The following is a 22,214-nucleotide window of genomic DNA, read 5'->3' as shown; positions in this document are numbered from 1 at the left end:
AAGATGTTTCTGTCCCATCTATTAATCAGCTGGTATAATCAATCTATTTACAGTTGAAGATGTAGACTCCAAATACTAATGTTATCCAAATTCTCAACTTTATATCACAATTCCCTCTTTTAAGGAAGCCAACTTCTAGATCTTTATAAAGCAGGCAAAGTTTTCATTTAGATTAGTGATCTTCAAACTGAAATCATTTCATCCCCCAACATGTGACTTATTTAATTTTAGATTTTGCATTTTCTACAACATCTCCTAATAGAATAAATAAAGCATACAGCAAAAGAAAAACAAAGCAATGCCATCAGTTTAGATCAGGTTGCAATTCTCTTGTAGGTTTCAATCCATTGGTTTTAAAATCAATATAGTAGAACCATAGAATCGTAAGACTAGAAGGGACATCAAAGAAGTGAAATTAAAAAGTAGAGAAAATCAATAGCTATCTTCTGTTTCCCCTAGGAAAACAATTCATAATAACATTTTTTGTTGGTGATGCCATAGCCACTATATGTATAATAACAGTAAAAGAAACAAAATTTACAAAGGGATGTTACCAATTAACAATACAGAAGTTCTCTTGTTTTTTTTAATCAATACTTTAAAAGTATCTTGCCCAGAAGAACAGCTTTGCAGAATATTCTTCCAATACATTAAATGCTCAATAAAACTGCCATTTTAATACCTTCTCTAGCTTTTTGCAGAAAAGGTATATGTCAGCAGGATTTTACATTATGGGAATATAACGTAAAATTAGTTTTGGGACTGTGAATAGATAATATACTTTCTGTAGCCCACATTTTTGTCAGTTCTGTTTTCCCTTTTAAGTTGCTTAACTGTATTTTAAATTACTTGTAATGGATTTTATTGTACATCATGTTGGCAGGTCAAAGCAGCTGATCAACTTGAAAACATCAGTGAATGAATGAAATGTGCATATCAGCTATTGCTTGGTAAAACATGAAGGAGTCATAATTTGGATGGGCTCCTTATATTCCATATCTTTTCAACATCTTTTCAGGTTGCAGAGCAGACAGGCAGATTTACAAGTTCAGGTAGCTAAACAAACGGCTTTGAATGAAAAAGGTGTGTGACATGCTAGTTAACATATCCTGGATTCTACAGTTCCCAGGAAACTATGTCTGGTAGTTTGTACTTAGATGAATTTTTATATCCAATTCATTCAGCTTTTGAAGAAAACTAAATGTTCTTGCATCATTCACATGAGTGAATTATGCTAATAAATAATCCTACGGGCATTATATTGACTGAGGCAATATATTGACTGAGATGACACAACATATTTTTGTATATCCCATTTTATAGTAAAATGTAAATACTGAGAAGCTGGTGATTGACTTGGAAAAAGATATAGTATTTCTGGAATTAGACATGAAATCTACTCATGTAGGCTAAATTACTTCTATTTGGTGCGTTGTTGATTTGCCACATTTTACTGTAGTACGGTGTTATACTATAAAATGATACAGAATTCTTTTTGTGAAAGATTAGGAGGGAAGAGAGGTGGATATACGGCATATGATCATCATGCATAATATTATAACATTAAAAAGAGCCATTTCCATCAATCTAGGAATCTACTAAGGGGACACGGTGGCTCAGCTTGTTGATCAGAAGGTCGGCAGTTCAGCAGTTCTAATCCCTAGCGCCGCATAATGGAGTAAGCTCCCGTTACTTGCCCTAGCTTCTGCCAACCTAACAGTTCAAAAGCTTGTAAAAATGAAGTAGAAAAATAGGAACCACTTTGGGGAGAAGGTAACAGTGTTCTGTGCACTTTTGGCATTTAGTCGTGCCAGCCACATGACTGCAGAGATGTCTTCAGACAGCGCTGGCTCTTTGGCTTTGAAATGGAGATGAGCACCGCCTCCTAGAGTTGGGAACGACTGGCATGCAGGGAACCTTTACCTTTAAAGATCTACTAGTCCAGTAGTCTGTTCTTACTATGACTATGAATTGTGTTTTATGGAACATACATCATATTCCCCAGGGACTGGTATTCAGAAATATATTTTTACCAGTAGTAAAGATATCCCTCCTAGGCAATATTGTGAATTTAAATTAGAAGGGGGAATTGTTATGAATATTGCCCTGAGCTCTTAGGGAAAGTAACGTTTGAATCTATTCATTAGAGGGCACCAAGTTGATAGTGAATGTAAGGTTGTTTTAGCACAGGAAAGTGTGGACAGTCTGACCAGGCTTGTATGGCACATGAAGAAACATTTTCCAAAAACTGGCCGGAACAGCACCCTTTCCCTGAAAAGTCCATAACTCTGAAAAATGCAAATAAAATTGCTGATCTCTATGCATTCTGGGAAAAAATGAGAGCTGCAGAATTTATACTGGCAGATGACACTTTTTCCAGCCCTGGTTTAACTACTGATGCACAATTGATGCTGAAAAGATATGGAATAAAAATGGAAAAAAACTGGCTTTTATAGGGAAAGATAAAATTGACTATCTGGATAGAGGAAGAGTAATGGAAGTTAAAATATATGGATCAGAATTTTGGGATTAAAATATTTGTTTGTGCATATGTTAAATATTTGTGTTGCTATGTTTTCATTTGAATCTATTCCTTGGTACATGCAAGGTGAAATAGGAAGAATCTCCCACAATTTATGTACTTGATATGCACTGTTTTTGTGAAGTCTTAGTCATTATCACACAGTGTATCCTCATTTTCAGTCACACGTTTATTGCATTAGCCAACAAGGTTTGCAGGGGAGCTTCTGCAAATGTTCTGATTATGCCTTAAGAGGAAGCATCAGCTGGCTTTCAGCTCGTGTGACCTTGTGGATTTTATCTTCCATCAGATAAGTAATCCCTTTTTGCTAGAGCAATAGCTCTGTTTATGAAGAAGAGAGCGTGGCTGAGGACATCCTGAGAAATCTGATCATAATCTTCCTACTAACGGGCAGAGGCAGAGCCAGCCAAATGTCCTGCCTTCTCAACATGAGCTGTCAACGCAGCCATGGCTCTTTCAGCCCAACCTGCTTTCATTAGATACAGGATGTCTGTTTTTATTTAGCTCTTCAACACTTTCACAGCATGCTGCTGTAACTAATTAAATTTCTCCGGGTGTAAATCAAACTTGGGCTTTCTATAGAAGTTATGAATGGCAATGCTATTAGGAAAGCCTAACTTTATTTATTTTGATTTATTCTGCCCAATTCCAAACGACACTTTGTGGCTCAAAGTAACCAAACAGTATCAAAACAGTGTAATAAGAACAGCAGAAAGCAAAAACAGGCTTGGACTTCGAAAAGGAAGCCCAAGATAGTGAACCCAGCAAACCTCAAAACATCTAACTCTTTATTGTTTTGTGAGTTTATTTAAATTTAGAATAGAATAACAGAATTGGAAGGGACATTGGAGGTCTTCTAGTCCAACCCCTAATTAGGCAGGAAACCCTACATCACTTCAGACAAATGGTTATCCAACTTCCAGTGTTGGAGCATTCACAACTTCTGGAGGCAAGTTGTTCCACAGATTAATTGTTGTGTCAGGAAATTTTTCCTTAGTTCTAAGTTGCTTCTCTCTTTGATTAGTTTCCACCCATTGCTTCTTGTTCTACCCTCAGGTGCCTTGGAGAATAGTTTGACTCCCTCTTCTTTGTGGCAGCCCCTGAGATATTGGAACACCGTTATCATCTCTACCCAAGTCTTTCTTTTCATTAAACTAGGTATACCCAGTTCCTGCAACCATTCTTCATGGGTTTTTTTATTTTATTTATTTTAACTGCCCTCTCCCATAGACTCTGGTAGATTACAAATACAGTATTAGAGCAAACACAGTAAGAGCATTTAAAAATAATTAACGGGAAGTAACTGAGGTACATGTAATAATGCTCAGTTGATCACCTGCACAGCCTCTCAGTCTCAGCCAAAATTCTAAGCTGCTTGAAGACACAGTAACAATATTAAATCACCACGGAGCCTATCTTCATTAAGCAGATGCCATGAAAATGAAGATAAGTGGTTGGTGCAAGAAACAGGATCATAGTAGAAGGATCATCCCATTAACCCTCATACACCTATGCATATGTTATAAACATGCACTTATAGGCAAGCCTCGCTTAACAACTATTTAGCAACTGCTTAGCAAAATATTGTTTGGTAACAATATACTCCATATACATTGAGCTGTGGTGATCCAGTGCTTGGAATGCAGTATTGCCGGCTATCTCTGCTGACTGCTACAGGTTCTATCCTGGCCGGCTCCAGGTTGACTCAGCCTGCCATCCTTCCGAGGTTGGTAAAATGAGGACCCAGACTGTTGGGGGCAATATGCTGACATTGTAAACCACTTAGAGAGAACTGTAAAGCACTATGAAGCGGTATATAAGTCTAAGTGCCATTGTACTGCTACTGCGAGGTTACTAAATTGTTTGATACTATAGCAGAGAGAAAAAAACAGATTTTTATTAGATGAAACAGAAACTGAGACTGACCTGAATGTATATTTGGACTTTTAAAAATGCTGCATTTCAAAAGCCATATGGAAAAAGATGCTGTGAATTTGGAAAACGAACTTAAAATGTCCGGGTATAACAGTGACATGGAAAATGATGCCAAAATGGATGTACATAGGTCAAAACCAGTTGATATCTTAACAATTAAAGGGAATATAAAAATGATAAATCAGAGACATGACTTGTCAGGCCTTCCTATCTTGGATTCACAGAAGCAAGGGTGGGCTGCTGGGGGTTCGCAGGGGTTCAGGAGAATCTCTAGCTAAGATTCTGTGCAGTTTGGAGAAACCCCAAATCCCACTCATGGCTGGCCCTGCCCACCCCACCCCTCCCCTCTCAGGAATCCTCATGCAGCCCATTTTGAATACAGGTAAGTGCAGGGCACATGCAGAGCCATGGGGAGGGCAAAAAATGAGCCTACCGGAAGTTCGGGAAGGCTGGAAAAGGGCTTGTTTCCATCCACCAGAAGGTCTCCAGAGCCTGGGGAGGCCGTTTTCGCCCTCCTGGAGGCTTGAGGAAAACCTCCAGAGCCTGGGGAGGATGACCCCACCACCACCATGGTGCAGGAAGCCAACTAGGCCATGCCCACCATGGCCACGCCTACCATGGCCACACCCACCCATCAGCCAGGCAGATAACCCCTTTCTAAATTTTTTGAAACCTACCCTTGCACAGAAGGAATGTGTGAAACCAAGGAAACCTTTTAGGAGGAGCAAAAAGCTATTACTCAAGCTATTCCTGAAAGGACACAAAGAGAAAATGATAGGAAATCAACTTGTGGGATACTACTTGATGGGACTAAAACTTAAGGTGTTTTTTTTAAAAATAAAAAGGTTTATAAAGTGAATATATAAAATATATATGTTGTGGTTTCTGGTAGTGTGAATAAGACAGGGGTGGATTCTTGCCAATTCTAACCTCTTCTATAGAAGAGGTTCCACAAATCTACAGTGCCTTTTAGAACCGGTTCCAGCTCCTTCCCCCCACCCATCCGCACATCATCAAGATGAAGAGTGAGAGTAGGAATTCTGGGAGTTGAAGTCCACAAGTCTTAAAGCTGTCAAGTTTGAACACCCCTGGGGTTTTTTTTCTAAAGGGTTAGGAGTGCAAGGGTCTTGTAACGTGACAGCTTTAAGACTTGCACACTTCAATGCCAGAGTTCCTGAGCCAACATGACTGGAGGAGGAATTCTGGGAGTTGAAGTCCACAAGTCTTAAAGCTGTCAAGTTTGAACACCCCTGGGGTTTTTTTTCTAAAGGGTTAGGAGTGCAAGGGTCCTGTAACGTGACAGCTTTAAGACTTGCACACTTCAATGCCAGAGTTCCTGAGCCAACATGACTGGAGAAAGAATTCTGGGAGTTGAACTCCACAAGTCTTAAAGCTGTCAAGTTTGAACACCCCTGGGGTTTTTTCTAAAGGGTTAGGGGTGCGAGGGTCTTGTAACTTGACAGCTTTAAGACTTGTGTGTTTCAAATGCCAGAGTTTCTGAGCCAACATTTTGGTTGCTAAGCAAGAGCGTTTATTACAAGTTGGCTATGCCCACCCAGTCACATGGCTGGCAAGCCACTCCCACAAAGCAGGCCACACCTACAGAAGAGGTTCTAAAAAAATTGAAACCCACCACTGGAATAGGAATTCCTTCCCACCAAGGTCGAGTGACAAGGCTTTAAGGATCTGTTTATGAGTGAGGGGAGATTTCTTCTGCTTCATTTTTTTAGAGAAAGTAATGAGTTTGGATTATAAAATTGATTTTTATTAAGATTAAAATATATGTGTTAATATTTCTGGTAGTTCTTAATAGACTTTTGCTGATTAGCGCTGAATGGTGTGTTTTTGCAATTATTGATAAGGGGTGAGATATGAGAAGAAGAAAGGTTTTTTTCTTTAATTAAAGTTTGGCAGAATGACAGAATTATATATGATCAAAAGGAAAAAAAACTATTACTTTCTACTATGGCATCTGGAAAGTGGGTGAGAGATAGAGGTCAGATTGTGTCAAAATTAGAAAATTGGTGGATAGAATAACAGAATAACAGAAAGGGACCTTGAAGATCTTCTACTCCAATCCCCTGCTCAATGCTATACTATTCCAGTCCCTTCTTAAAAGCCTCCAGTGATGGAGACCCTACAACCTCTGAAGGCAAGCTGTCCCAATGGTGAACTGTCATCACTGTTAGGAAGTTTCTCCTTAATTCCAAGTTGCTTCTCTCCTTGATTAGTTTCCATCCATTGTTTCTTGTCTTGCCTTCTGGTGCTTTGGAAAATAGATTGATCCAGTGGTGGGATTCAGCCTGTTCGCACCTATTCGGGAGAACCAATTGTTAACTTTCTAAGCAGTTCAGAGAACCGGTTGTTGGAAGAAAACTTATTTTGTTTTTTCCACTTTACAGGGCTAATCCTGTAAGGAAGGCAGGAAGGAAACATTCTGGTGCTGTTTCTAGCCTAATCTTTATTGCCTCGCTTACAGGCACTGCCTTTTTGGTTAACCCTTATTAAATTGTAACAGCTAAGGCGAAGTGCCCATCGATCTGAGTGATGTTGAGTTGGCCATGCCCGCATGACCACCGAGCCATGCTTACCAAGCTAGTCATTAGGTCAGAGAACTGGTTGTTAAATTATTTGAATACCACCACTGGATTGATTCCACCTCAAATATTGGAACACTGCTATCATGTCACTCCTCATCTTTCTTTTCCCTAGACGTCATATGCTGCAAGCTCTGTACCTTTTGAATACATATTGTGTCTTGCTGATTTTGACCCTCTGCCCCATAGAAGCTGTTGCTCTACTATATCATTGCAAAGGTAAGCTGAAAAACATCATCCGAATAAATTCAAAATCTGAAAGAGAACCTCGGAGGCTGAAAGAGAAAAATAGAAGCCCCACTCAGAAAGAGAAATCAAGGGCGTATTTTGAGTACCCCTAACTATGCTGCGGCTAAGTATATTGTCGAAAAATCCTGGACTATTGCAAAGTGCAGAGTATGGATCTCTGCGCTGAGAACACAAATGCTCATAGACATTTTTTCAAGCCTAGATCTCTTGCAATATCTCTTGAAATCCATAGAAGTTGAGAGAGTATCAGTGACCTCTCCTTTATCTTTTGCCTGCCTGAGTTCTTTAAAATGATCTAATTCTCCAAATTAAAAAAAAAATAAACAGGTTCCTTTCTTTGACTCAAAGGGATTTACTTTGGAGATGATTATCTTTCCATCTTCTCAGATCATGTCTAGCGAATGTTTACCACGTGCCTACAATTAATCAAGGAACTGAGTGCCTTTGGGTAGAACAGCAAGATATAAACGAACTGAAGTCGAATGACCTGCAAGTTTGATACAGCTATTTTAGTGCTAAGTCACAGAAAGATTTGGTCTTTTCAGTAAATACTGTGCCCTAACAACAGAGCCCTTCCTATGAGTAACTGAGCTGGTACTTAATCTCCTATTAAGCTCTAGGCCGGGGCTCTTCCACCTGAGCTTGGGTGATCTACAGTTTCCAGTTTTTTAAGAACACATTGTTGCTAGTCATTAACAGTAGATGGTCTGTCCTGCTAGCATTTTATTGCTACTTGGAGAACTGTGATTTTATTTACTGCAGGAAGAATTGTGCTGTGGCTGAATCTCTGGTTGTTTTATCTTCTGGAGAACTGCCTTGAATGCCACCGTGTCATGGAAGTGCTGCAGAGAAGCATTCTGAGCAAATTAATTAAATAAGGTAGCACGGGGATTCCAGAGTTTTATAGCAAAGAGATAGCCTATTAAAAAGGAGAAAGTACTACTACCTGAAGTGGCACTAGCTGAACTTTTTTCTTCGACGCATAGCTATAAAAACCACTGGCTGATTTTCCTGTATTACATTCTGCATCTTTTTTTTCTCTGCCTTGCAAAGCAGATTATGCAGCTACAACAATATCTTTAATCATCCTTAGCAGTTGTTTATCTGTGTGTTTTGGCAGGTAAAGTTGAATGGAACAGGGGAAAAACACGTAGAGATATTCTTCAATTTACAATTTTTACCCTGTTTCCCTGAAAATAAGACCTCCCCGGATAATAAGCCCAATCAGGCTTTTGAGCACCTGCACTAAAATAAGCCCTCCCCTGAAAATAAGCCCTCCTTGAAAATATTGCAACACAGCAGCAGCCATGAGGTGACCACGCTCACCGCCTCCTGCACCTCAAAAATAATAAGACCTCCCTGAAAATAAGGCCAAGCGCTTATTTCGGGGGTCAAAAGAAAATAAGACCCTGTCTTATTTTTGGTGAAACATGGTAATGACCATTCAAAGTTACAACAGCACTGAAAAAAGTGACTTAGGACCATTTTTCATGCTTACCGTGACCGTTGCAGCATCCTTATAGTCACAATATCAAAATTCAGAGGCATGGCAATTGATTCATATTGGCATCTTGCAGTGTCCCAAGATCATGTGATCACTTTTTGTGATCTTCTGACCAACAAAGTCAATGGAGAAGCCAGATTCGCTTAACAATCGTCTTACTAAGTTAACAACTGGAGCGATTCACTTAATTACTGTCAAAAACCAGGCAAAACTCACTTAACAAAGTGAGCAACAGTAATGTTGGTTTCAGTTGTGGTTTTAAGTCAAAGACTACCTGTACGTACACACAAAAGGAAAACATTACTGGGTTGGATTTTTGGAACACTATGGATGTGCCATTGCCTTCTGGGAATGTTTTTAATTTTTCTAGTCTAATCTATATACCTGAGATCTCTGTGTGGTCTCTCATCCATCCCTGTTTAGCTTTGGGTTTGGTTTTCTTGGGGGGTTTTTTTGTTTTGTTTTGTTTTGTTTGTTTGTTTTTAGCTAAGCCAAGCTCAGTTAGGTGCCACTATCTGCTATAGATGTGGTCATCCTCTGATGGCTTTAACAAATACTTCCATGTAGAGTTTTTGGCACTGTGGGAGAAGTGGTTAGCCAATGGGTTCTTTTAGAAAGCTTTTTCACCTTTGTAGAAAGTTAGCACCCACCCCCTTCCTAGAAGAATGAAATGTTTTAGGAAATATTAAAAAGGCAGAATATTATATTTCTCCTAAAAGAGAAATAGAAATCTTAAGGGAGACAGAAACTCAGAGCTTCAGCTCCCTGCCCCCAGCAGATATTTGGTGCCCATTGAGAAGGACCGGGCCAGCCTAGCTACAAAACAAAAGACCTTCACCTCCAGGGTGACGGGATTAAGACATGACCCTCCAGGACATTATAGGATTGTCTAGCAGCAGGGCTCACTGCATTACAAAATCACCTGAGGACATTGCATTGCACAGCAAACTTCAACCACACTTGACTCAGAAAACCTACAAGGTTAGCTATGACCCCTACATCAGCCAATAGCTTGCACAGGAACAGGAAGTTCAAGTTCAAATCCCAAGAGAAAGAATAAATAACCCCCTCTCTCTCAACTACATGAGTTCATCTGCACTAGGACCATGTACTTGATGGTTCTACTTCATTAAACCATTTTTCCAATCAGCCTCCATGTTTCCAGTTTCTTTCTCCCCACTTGGAACTAAACCAGATGGATAAACAAACTTGAACATTGGGCACTATCTAATAAAATGAAATTCAATGGTGAAAAGAGTAAGGTTCTACATTTAGGCAACAAAAATGGAATGCACAGGTACAGAATAGATGATACCTTGCTCAGTAGTAGTAACTGTGAAAGGGATCTTGGAGTCCTAGTGGACAACCATTTAAATATGAGCCAGCAGTGTGCAGCAGCTGCCAAAAAAGCCAACACAGTTCTAGGCTACATCAACAGAGGGATAGAATCAAGATCACGTGAAGTGTTAATACCACTTTATAATGCCTTGGTAAGGCCACACTTGGAATACTGCATTCAGTTCTGGTCGCCACGATGTAAAAAAGATGTGGAGACTCTAGAAAGAGTGCAGAGAAGAGCAACAAAGGTGATTAGGGGACTGGAGACTAAAACATATGAAGAACAGTTGCAGGAACTGGGTATGTTTAGCTTAAGAGAAAGAAGGACTAGGGGAGACATGATAGCAGTGTTCCAATATCTCAGGGGTTGCCACAAAGAAGAGGGAGTCAAACTATTCTCCAAAGCACCTGAGGGTAGAACAAGAAGCAATGGGTGGAAACTAATCAAGGAGAGAAGCAACTTAGAACTGAGGAGAAACTTCCTGACAGTTAGAACAATTAATCAGTGGAACAGCTTGCCTCCAGAAGTTGTGAATGCCCCAACACTGGAAGTCTTTAAGAAGATATTGGATAGCTATTTGTCTGAAACGGTATAGGGTTTCCTGCCTAGGCAGGGGGTTGGACTAGAAGATCTCCAAGGTCCCTTCCAACTCTACTATTGTATTGTATTGTATTGATATTTCTTCCAAAACCTTCTTAGGGCAATACCTCTGTACTTCTCAGTTGATTTCCCAGTCCATATATTATTGAGGTTCAACCTTATTTAGTTTCCAAGATCAACAAGGTGCTCTTTCCCCCAAAAAATAAAACGGGAAGCTAAATTATTGGATGCATACCTACTGCAATTATTAGGTTATTGTCCCATGTACTACACAAAAGCTGCACTTGATGACTATCCAGAAAGTATAACTGATCCAGAGTGTGATGACTGGCACAATGCTAGTTGTTGCTCAGTTTGCCCATGATGTACCACTGCTAAATAAGTTGCACTGGCTCCCAGTTCCCTCCTGGGCACAATTCAAGGTGCTGTTTATCACTTTTAAAGCCCTACACGGCACAGGATCAGGTTACTGTGCAACTGTCTTTTACTGAGGGCATCTGCCCATTCTACCTTCTCTTAAATGTTGTCAAGTAGCAGAACCTAGGAACCCTTCCCGGGGAATCCATTCCCCTTAAGATACAACAGGCCATCCTAGTCTTCTGCTGGGAGGAGCTGAGATTGGATCCAAGGGATTCAGAGGTGGTATTCAGCCGGTAATCTCTGGTTCGGGTGAATTGGTTACGGTGGCTGCAGGATGCTCCGCCCATCCTCTCTGATGTAATGCGTGAGCACTGCAAACCGGTAGGGAAGGTAAGTGAATCCCACCGCTGAAGGAATTGTTTTTGTAATTGATGGGTTAGCCCATGTTGCTTAGGGCGCTGCAGTTTGATTTTAGCTGTTTTGGATGCAGGCTTTGTTGTTTCCTTTGGTTTTACTGTTTTTTGTGAGCCACCCAGAGTTGTGACACACAAGATGAGTGGCCATGCAAGTATTTTAAACAAATGAATCAATTAACAAGTGTCTGTGAGTGAGTCTTAGAAATTATACAGTAAAATCTTTCTCTGGGAAGTATTTTAATTGCTTTTCTTTTTGTCTGTGTGGCTAATGAACTATCACTATCCATCTGCACAAGACATTATTACAATATTTAGGTCCTGATTGTAGGAAGGTAGCACCCACCCCTCTCCTAGGAAAATGAGATATTTTAGGAAATATTAAAAGGACAGAATATTTCCCTTAAAAGGGAGGCAGAAACTCACACACAGAACCCCACTTTTGTCAATGGGCCATTAAGGCCTGGCCCAGTCCATTCTACATAATAAAGATCTATCTCCTTCAAGCAGAGCCAGAATAGGAATTGCCCAAAGTCCCTTCATTGCATCATCACCCAGCAAGGCTCATCCAAGGCTAGGACACAAACACAACCAACAATGTTACCCCTGCATGGCCCCATGGGAATCTGAGAACCAATCAGAATACAAGCTCAAATTCAAAAGCCCAGAGTGGGCATAAAACCCAGGCACTCTCAACATCTCTTCCCTTTTCTCCCAGGACTTCAAACCATATGATCCTGTTCATCATTAAGCCATCTTTCCAAACAGCCACCATGTTTCCAGTGTTTTTCTCCCCACTTGGAACTGAACCCAGAAGGATATTTCTTCCAACAAGGTTCACCAATTAAAGATTTGTAATTTAGATGCAATTAGAATTTCACTTTCTATTAAAATGCTCATTATAGGTTTGCCAACATATTCTCTCCCTGGGCAGTCTGTTTGCTCCGACAAATGCTTAGAACATCTCTTCGTTATGAATTTCCTTGATAAAGGAAACAGTTTGCTGGATTCCTCCTAGTAAGTGACAGGAAAAAAGGAGAAAATTAGTCTCCTGCCAATATCAAAATTATATTTGCTACTGATGGCATTGATTACTTCAGTAATCAACAACTTCTTTCTAAACTGAAAAGTCCTTTATTACAGGGTGTATATACATAATTCCAGAAGTGAATAGCAACAAAAATAAACCGCAGAGAGAGAAAATTGGAAAGCTATCCTGGTTTGGGATCTCTATGATGTTTACACAGTGCCACCTAGTGCCAGTAAATACAGGTGAAACTCAAAAAATTAGAATATCATGCAAAAGTTCATTTATTTCACTAATGCAACTTAAAAGGTGAAAGTAATATATGAGATAAGACTCATTACATGCAAAGCAAGATAGTTCAAGCCGTGATTTGTCATGATTGTGATGATTATGGCTTACAGCTCATGAAAGCAACTTTTGCCAAAAGCACTAAAACCTGGTTCAGTGACCGTGGGATTACTGTGCTTGATTGGCCTCTCCATTCCATACTCTGGGTCCTTGGTTTCCAAATGAGATGCAAAAGTTGCTCTCATCAGAAAAGAGGACTTTGGACCACTGAGCAACAGGACTTTGAACCACTGTGCTTCATTAAGACCAGGGTCAATGCAGCCGTCTACCAGGAGATTTTGGAGCACTTCATGCTTCCTTCCGCAGATGATCTTTATGGGGATTCTGACTTCATTTTCCAGCTGCCCACACTGCCAAAAGCACCAAAACCTGGTTCAATGACTGTGGGATTACTGTGCTTGATTGGCCAGCAAACTCGCCTGACCTGAACCCCATAGAGAATCTATGGGGCATTGCCAAGAGAAGGATGAGAGACATGAAACCGAATAATGCAGAATAGCTGAAGGCTGCTATTGAAGCATCCTGGTCTTTCATAACACCTCAGCAGTGCCACAGGCTGATAGCTTCCATGCCACATCGCATTGAGGCAGTAATTGCTGCAAAAGGGACCCAAACCAAGTACTGAGTACATATGCATGCTTATACATATGTACATATGCTTACTTTTCAGAGGTCCGATATTGTTCTATGTACAATCCTTGTTTTATTGATTGCATGTAATATTCGAATTTTCTGAGATTGTGGATTTGGGGTTTTCATGAGCTGTAAGCCATAATCATCACGATGATGACAAATCACAGCTTGAACTATCTTGCTTTGCATGTAATGAGTCTTATGTCATATATTAGTTTCACCTTTTAAGTTGCATTACTGAAATAAATGACCTTTTGCACGATATTCTAATTTTTCGAGTTTGACCTGTATATACCACTAAAATATGTTGCTATTTATTTACTTAACTTAGTTCAAAACCCAAAGTGTGGGCAGGAACGGAATTGTTTAATCATTATGTGAATCTCTGTGACCATATAAGCAGAAAAGTGTATAGTAGTTCTGCTACTGCGGGTTATTTTAATTGTTTCTTATTTTTGTCACGGATTTGGAGTTGCTTTTCCACTCATAAATGTTTATGATAGTTTTCATGGCTGCAAATGCCAGGAATTGTTATTGATTCAGCAGTATGTAAGTACAAAAGACACAAATAAATAAGCGTCACCTAGAAAGATATTTATGAACAAATATTGCCATGGCCAAATGCTATTTGTTGGTGGTGTTTGATTTATATTCAGAAGTCACAATGTCTAGGAGAATCCCAGTGGATATAAGCATGAACAGAAAGGGTGAAAAAGTGCATAGATACACACATCTTTTCCCAACCATTAGACTTGCGTGGATGTTAGGCATGCTCCTTCAGACCCTTCATTGCAACTGATAGCTCCAGCTTTCTGGCACCTGGTAATTACATAAATGTGGCCGCTGCGCATGCTACAGCTACAGGGGAGCCACAGGTGAGTGACAGGTGGGGACCAAAGTGGATGAGCTGCCCCAAAAGCTGTCCTAAAATTAGTTGCCCTAAAAGGACATGACATGCCCCTACACCAGAGGTGCTACCCCTTACTGAACACCCCATACACCCCGGGCAACAGTTTCGACAGACTGGCCAAACCAGGTTGATAGTAGCCATTGGGTCATTGACCTTCAGTGAGATAGAGACTTGTCTATCTCGAGTATATGAAGACAGATTCCAGCGGATTAGGCAGATGAAACCTAGTAGAAGAGGACAACAGTCATGAAGGCGGCCTCTGCAAGCAATGTGGTACGCTAAGAGCATGGCAAGACACGAAAGATGCCCTGGTCAACCACTGTGCCCAGCTCATCTCCAACTGCCTCAACTCTTGTCCTGCTAATGGAGCAAGATATAATCTGGGAAGAGACAGTGGGGCTGACTCTGCGCACCTCTTCCTCACTTTAATTCAATTCATGTGCAAGTCTTGACATGCCCTCAATTAGATGTCAAGGTCCTCTTTGAACAGGATGGACAAGCATCAGTTACATAAATATTTGTCATGAGTGGATCTGTACAAACTTGATGTCCCAGGTGGCTGCAAGAGGTGCAGCTTGGGCAGAGGAAAAAATAAGTGTCATGACTAAGAGAGGAGAACAGGACAGATTTCAGGAAGTGACATTGAGTGGACAGAATTGCCCTGCTTATTCCTTTAGTAGAAACAAGAACAGTTGATCCTCTGGAGGCCACTGAACTACAACTCCCAGGAGCCAGGCCTAGTACAATCTATGATAAGCTATTTCGGGAATTGTGGTTCAGGAACAACTAGAAAGCCACTAATTCCCCCATCCCATTCTATAGTTAAGATCTCGTAGCAAAATGTGCAATTTCAGAGAACTCAAGTTGGTTTCAGCCACTTTTGGACAAAGGAAGTACTGGAGATACTGTCAATACCATTCAAAGATAAATCATTGTATCCATAGAGCTGTCAGATCCTATTTTTGAATACTATAGAAATATTTGATAGAAAGTTGTTTAGTGGTCTGAGCTAAGGAGAGCTATTCCTGAAGACTGGAGATCATCTTTCTATGCATCTCATATTTCATACGGAAGTCAAGAAAGAGAAGCCACCAATTCCTGAGGTACTCTTATCTATTCCATCTACAAGACAGTCTTGTGATTCAACTTTTTTTCTTAATGACCATTTCCTAGACATTTCTACCTCTGGTTCTAGACAAACCTCTGTTCTCTAACAGCTTTTCAGATTTTTGACAGCTAGCACATACCCCCTTAACTTCTCTTTTCCACACACTCAGAGCTTTTAGCACATCCTCACAGTATCTGATACTTCCTTCCTTGAATCTAACTCCAGATGACTACATGGGCAAAGCCATATTGTTTTCTCTATAGTGCTGAAGAGAGGCTTGCACTGCCATTTTCCTGGATTCTTTTTCACCTTCTCAGCTTTTCAATCTCATTGCCATTCTCTACATTCAAAATTGAAACAATGGATCAATTCAGCTACCCCACGATAGAGGGGGGGGAGGGAGGGAGGGAGGGAGGGAGGGAGGGAGGGAGGGAGGGAGAGAGAGAGAGAGAGAGAGAGAGAGAGAGAGAGAGAGAGAGAGAGAGAGAGAGAGAGAGATATTCTAAATGGATAAATTGTTTCAAATGTCTGTAATTCTACTTGTGCCTTAAAATCATAAGCATAATGTCCACGAAACAACATATTCATCCACCTATTATTTGTTTTGTTTTGTTTTTTCTTTCATAATTTTGTAAATTACATAGAGTTTGCAATTATACAGTTACAATAACTATTGAATTGTCAGCTCTTCGTTTTCAAGGTAATGCACAGATCTAATGCAAAATATAAGTTTGGTGGATTTCATAAATTTATATCACAAACAGAAAATAATTCCATTCTCAGGAAGAAAATACTAAGGTTAACACTTTTCATGTCTACTGCAATTAACAAATAGCCTCTACTTTCCTGAAAACATATTGAATTAAATTAGCTAATTATAAGAAATTTATTCCAAGCTCTTTTTAACCTATCATCTATTAGAATCCCTGACTTTTTTCATCAACTTGCAATTTCATTCTTGCCACAATAATTAGATTAGTTTGATCAGCATAGCTCTTTTTCCTGTTTAGGGATCACCATGGCTGAATATGCAAGTGAAAGGCACAGTAAAATGTCATGTTACATAGATTTTGGTATCTTGTACATATTGTGATGCAGGGTATTGTTTGGAAATAGACCACCTTGTATTCAGAAGGCACTCTCATAATTTAGCCAAAGATTATGCTCTGCCACAGAAGAGACAATTGCAGGAAGCATGCAGAATCCTGGATTCAGAATATGAAATAAAAGAGATTGCCTTCTTGATTCAGATCTAGTTTTATATCTGGTGATGTAATTGCTGGCTATGCCCATTAGATCTCTCCGAGACTTCCACTTTCCATCATACACACATGTACACATCAGGGGTGGTTTATTGCCGGTGTTACTGCTGGTCCACAACCTGTGCGCAACCTGCGTGCGCAAGTGCGCTGTTCAATGGAAATTGTTCTGTGCACATGCGCAAAACTGTGCATGCGCAGTCTCTAAAATCCAAAATGGTGGCAGCCAAGCAGCAGCGAGGGAATGGGTTCAGGGGCATGGCAGGCCTGGGTCGCTGCCGGCTCTACAACCCTGGCCTGAATTCCACTATTGGTTCGGCTGAACCAGACCAAACCGGCAGCAACCCACCTCTGGTACACATACAATATCGGTCTCTGGTTTAATTCTTACACAAGCATTCATGAAGTAGAATTGTAAATGGATTCTTGCTGCGAAACAGAAGGATGACTTTCAAACTTCCAATTCTTCAGTTTTAGAGCATTCGCCCTATCCTATAACCTAGTTCTGTTTCTCCTTAGGTAGGATGCTTATGATTAGAGATGTGGTAGCTTCAAAATACTTTGCTTAGAAAAAAATATAGTTCCTTTAAGATTGCATAAATAGGCATAAACACATACTTTAAAGGCTAAGCATTAATAAGATCAATTAAATATTTATCAAGAACTATGACATGGCAAGGCAAATCATTCATAAAAACCTACAATTAAAATGACAGCTTGATGGACGTTTCCAAGTATTTCAGCAAGCCATCTATCATTTTTATTTCCAACAGATGTCACCTGCTATGAAAGAACCAGTATCACTAAATAACTAGTCCAATGTACTGTTGCAAAATGCAGACTCCAGAAGTTTTATCACAACTCTCCAACACTGTATGTTTTTGTAATGTCTGAAGCGTTAGTTCCAGATGTTCAGGAATTTGATGGCACTCTTAGCTTTGGATTTTCTTTTTTCTGATGCTACAAAGTTCCCATTTTCTTAACTATGATAAAAGTTGTCAAATATGCCTTTTTTAATGGAGAAGTAGTATATAATTTGATATCCAAACAACTCAGAAAAGCTCTTCATGGCTCCCAGTGGAATTACGAGCGTGCATGTGTACACACTCTCACACATACACATACATACACAAACACAGAGCTAGATATAAATATATAGCTATATCAATACAGTTTCTTATTTGCCAGCAGATCGCTTACATATGGATTGTGTCACTATTATTATCTAAATCCATTGGATACAACTGTGAGTTTTAGCAGATTGCATTGATCTTGCCTAATAATTTGAAAATGGACTAAGAGCACTAACATGGAAGATCAAAAATTGCTCAGATTATCATGATGCTAGACATGGAATGATAAAAATTATTTAAATAAATCTTATTTTTAAAGTATTTACTTTGAGAAGTCAGTTGTGGCAAAAACAAATATATTTTATTTCTATGTATTTTATGTTGGGTTATTCCATAAATTAATATATGCTCATAAGAATATAAGGTTAGGAATGATTTTTCCAAAAGCCAAGAAACGTTTGGAGCTGCCCAGAGTCACTTAACACTGAGATGGGTGGCATATAATTTTAATAAATAAATAACATGTCCTAATCCCTCTCCCCTGTTGGCTCTTTCCTAATTAGATTGCTTTAAATCTAATTAGATTTGTTCTGAGCATCTTCCAATATATCCAATCCTTATTTTAAGGAAGAAGCCTTCTATAACTCCCACAGAAATGTACATTGATCCATTCCTTTTCAGACATTTGGCATTAGCCCTCTTCGTAGCACTTTTCTGTAAAGTTCTGAATGCAGAACTGCCTTAGGTTGATTATGTTTGTTTCAGGCAATGCCTCCTTAAAGTAAGGTGTTTAAGATAGGAAATGCAGCCCAATCCTTTCTGAATCAGAGGTTTTTTCAGCACCATCCACAGTACTTTAAAGGGAAGGTCCCAAAGAAATCAATCTGAAGCATCAAAGGACAGTTTGGTGAAAGTGAAGTTGTAAATATTCATCCCTCTAAAAACCAAAATGAAAAAAAAGTACAATAGTAAAGCTTGCAGTATACCTGTAGCTAGGAGATGCAAGTATATCTTCAGGCGATGTTCCAGCAGGACTTTTTTTTTCCTTTGATGATGTGTTGCCTTGTTCCACCTGGGCCCTTTTTTCATATGGTAAGTCTACTGATCTTTGCAATTCATTTACATCATTCAATCTTCTAGTCTACTCCTTATTTCGCTTAGAAATTAAATCATGTTGCCATGGTCAGCCCAGTCTCTCTGTATCTCACAGCAACCAGAACATACTTACAAGGATTTGTCATATTATTGTGATTTTCATGCTATACATTTCATCTTTGAACACAAATTCCTGTATTTTGTCCAGGTAATTTCTTGCCCTTTGTCCTCAATTTAAAGAGAACTTTGCCTTCGTTTTGTAAAACGAAGAACCTGCCCTAAGTTTCTACCTTAATTCCAGTGACAAAAATGCCCTGCTTCATTCATCATATTGTTACAGTACAGTTCAATATTTTTCATCACTTTCCACTTGTCTTCTAGAATTTCTTTTTTAGATGACTTCTTCCTTTAATTTATTTTTCAGGCTTATTTTTAACTGTGAACGAGCATTGCAAAATCATGGAAAATTATATGCAGTCTTCAGAAATGAAACAGCATGTCAGGTTGCTTTTACATCTGTCATGAAAATGACTGTTTAATTATCAGACTAAATGACAGCAGTAAAATCTGAAAAGTCAGAGATGTTGCAGTGCCCAAAATCATAGTAAGTAAATGATCATTATTTATAACAAATTGAATGCTATTACTTGGACAGTTAAATAGCAGTTTCTCTTGTGCCAACAAAAAAAACTTCTGCATGCTAAAATGAGAACTTTGAAGAGGGGCACCAAACAGAAAGAAGGGATGTACAGTAGGCAGGGAATGTAAAGGGGAGAGAAAGAAAGGAAAGATCTGACTACAAAAGAAAAATTTTGAATGACTAACCTTGAAGGGGGAGAACAAATCTGAAAGTCGTGTTTTGACAGCGACAGCATCTTTAGTGAATCACAATCATAAAGTAGAAATTAATATGAAATTAATATGAAACAAAAACACACAAGAGGGAACAATCTATATAGAAAGAGGTGAGAGCCAGTTTGGGGTAGAAATTGAAGGTGCTAGACTAGATTTCAGAAGATATAACTTTTAATCCTGTATAATGGGAAGAAAGAATAACCTTGAGGAGCAGGAAGGAGAGCTGCAATCAAAACAATGGTCAGAGAAAATCTAAAAAAAGAGATGAAATTTGAGAAAGTCTGTCAGACAGGACTCTCCTTCGTTCTCCCTATTTCTCACAGAGAAGAAAAGAAGAAGGGTGAAAAACAACTGGGGAGGGGATGGTGGTCTGGTCTTGTCCAAGTAGTCATCATAGACCTGGACTGACTTGGCACATTGAAATCAGAATTCTGAGAAGTATTTCAAAGAAACCCTTCCCAAAGTATGTTACGTTACCGTTTTCTTTTTAAAATCTTACTTATGGTACTTTATGGTTTTATGAATTCCATTTATTTTCCAAGCACTCTCCTGTCTCTCTCCTGTGCTCAAGCTCCTCCCATTGCTTTGATCAATTACTCCCAAGTGGCAGTGACTATGCATCTTGAAGGAGTCAATATTGTGCAGCCATGGTAAAAAAGGCGGGAATTCATAATGAGAAAATACACATGCCACACATGACTTCTCTCTCTGTTTTCTATTAGGTAGTAATTAGGGAAATAGCTACACTCTTTTAGCAGGTTTCAGCACATTGTTGCTGTTGTTAGTTGCGAAGTCATGTCCGCTCCCTCGCAACCCCATGGACAATGTTCCTCCAGGCCTTCCTGTCCTCTACCATCCTCTGGAGTCCATTTAAGCTCACGCCTACTGCTTCGGTGACTCCATACAACCACCACATTCAGCACATACAGTTACACATTTTAATGAAATGGAATATTCCATGTCCACACTGTCACTCAAGAAGTGATTCTTCCAATTACTTCCCTGACTTTAACAACCAGAGCTGACCGCTGGGCTAAATTGCCTTACACAACACTGATTTACAAATTGCAACTTGAAATATTTATCTCTTCAGCCGGCATCTTCCTTCTTCCACAATTTCTTTTGCTATCCCCAGGAGTTTACTTTCCTGTACCCAGGAGTTTGGAATGCCAAGTAACTGATAAGAGGTAGATGTGTTTCTCTCACTTCCAGAAAATTTTAATTCATAACCAAACCAAGCTCTAATTCATAACCAAACCATCCTCCTCAAAACTGCAAAGAAGCTGCCTCTTACATAAAACGTGACCCAGCGGATATGAAGGCTCTTCTGACTATCAAAGCATGTACGGTTTGCAAAGTTTACATTTCCACTGGAAGCACCAGCAAACTAGTGGAGTATGTCAATATATTTGCAGACAGCTGTGGAAATCTTTCAAACCAGCTTGTCAACTAGTCTCCGTCTGAACAAAGTTTATGTTTGTAGCTAAGTTATTAATGATCCAGCAAGAAGACAGCTCTTTTTATGGGTAAAAGCTAACCACACATACTTTGGATGCCAGCACTAAGATAAAATCCTGTCTTTCCCAAATTAGTGTGAGAAATAATCAATTGTTCTGCAGTTGGTGCTGCTATAATGGGCATCCATGAATCTTTTTGAAAGGCCAATAGTCTTCTCTTTCATTGGCCTTGCAAAACTTTTTCATGCAGTGAGAAATCATAAATGACTGTGAATAAACAATAAACCGGTTGGAAGGAGCAGAAAAGTGCATGAAATAATGGCTCATGTAAAAATGCCAAGCCAGTTAGCCTTTGAATAATGCAGATCCTAGAGAATATTGATAGCCAAGAGCTGGTACATTCAAAGATTAATCAAAGGAAACCAATTGCCACTAATGAAACAGTATTTTTGTTCAGAGATCATCAGAGCAATCTAACTTAGCCCTTCAACTTGATCCTTGATCCTGTTGATGAATCTGTCTATCCTAATCCTTTATAGAAGGGAAAGATTCTCTGGTCCATAGATTAAATGCAAACCTGATTCCATCCAGCCTACAAGACTAATCAAGGCTGATAACACTGAGCTATAACTGTGGTCTCTGGAAAGATAGTGGGGCAGAATTCAACTCTCTCCCAAGTCCTGTATCAACATTGCCTATACCTGAGATGTGTGCTTTCATTTTGGCCTGAATAATAAGAATCTCAATTTCCTTTCAAAAAAGAGCCTCTAATGGTCTTTGACCAAAAATCATTCCTGAGAGATGACTTTTTATTCAGGAGGTCTGACCAGCAGGGAGTAAATACCATTGTTGGTGGTCCACTTGCTCCACCTTTACCCCAAATTAAGGCATTACAAGGGAGCTGGTGGCC

Source organism: Natrix helvetica (assembly GCF_964273705.1).
Source record: "Natrix helvetica genome assembly, chromosome: 3".
Lineage (NCBI taxonomy): Eukaryota > Metazoa > Chordata > Lepidosauria > Squamata > Natricidae > Natrix > Natrix helvetica.
The sequence above is the reverse complement of the archived record's forward strand: the minus strand, read 5'-3'. Positions refer to the sequence as shown.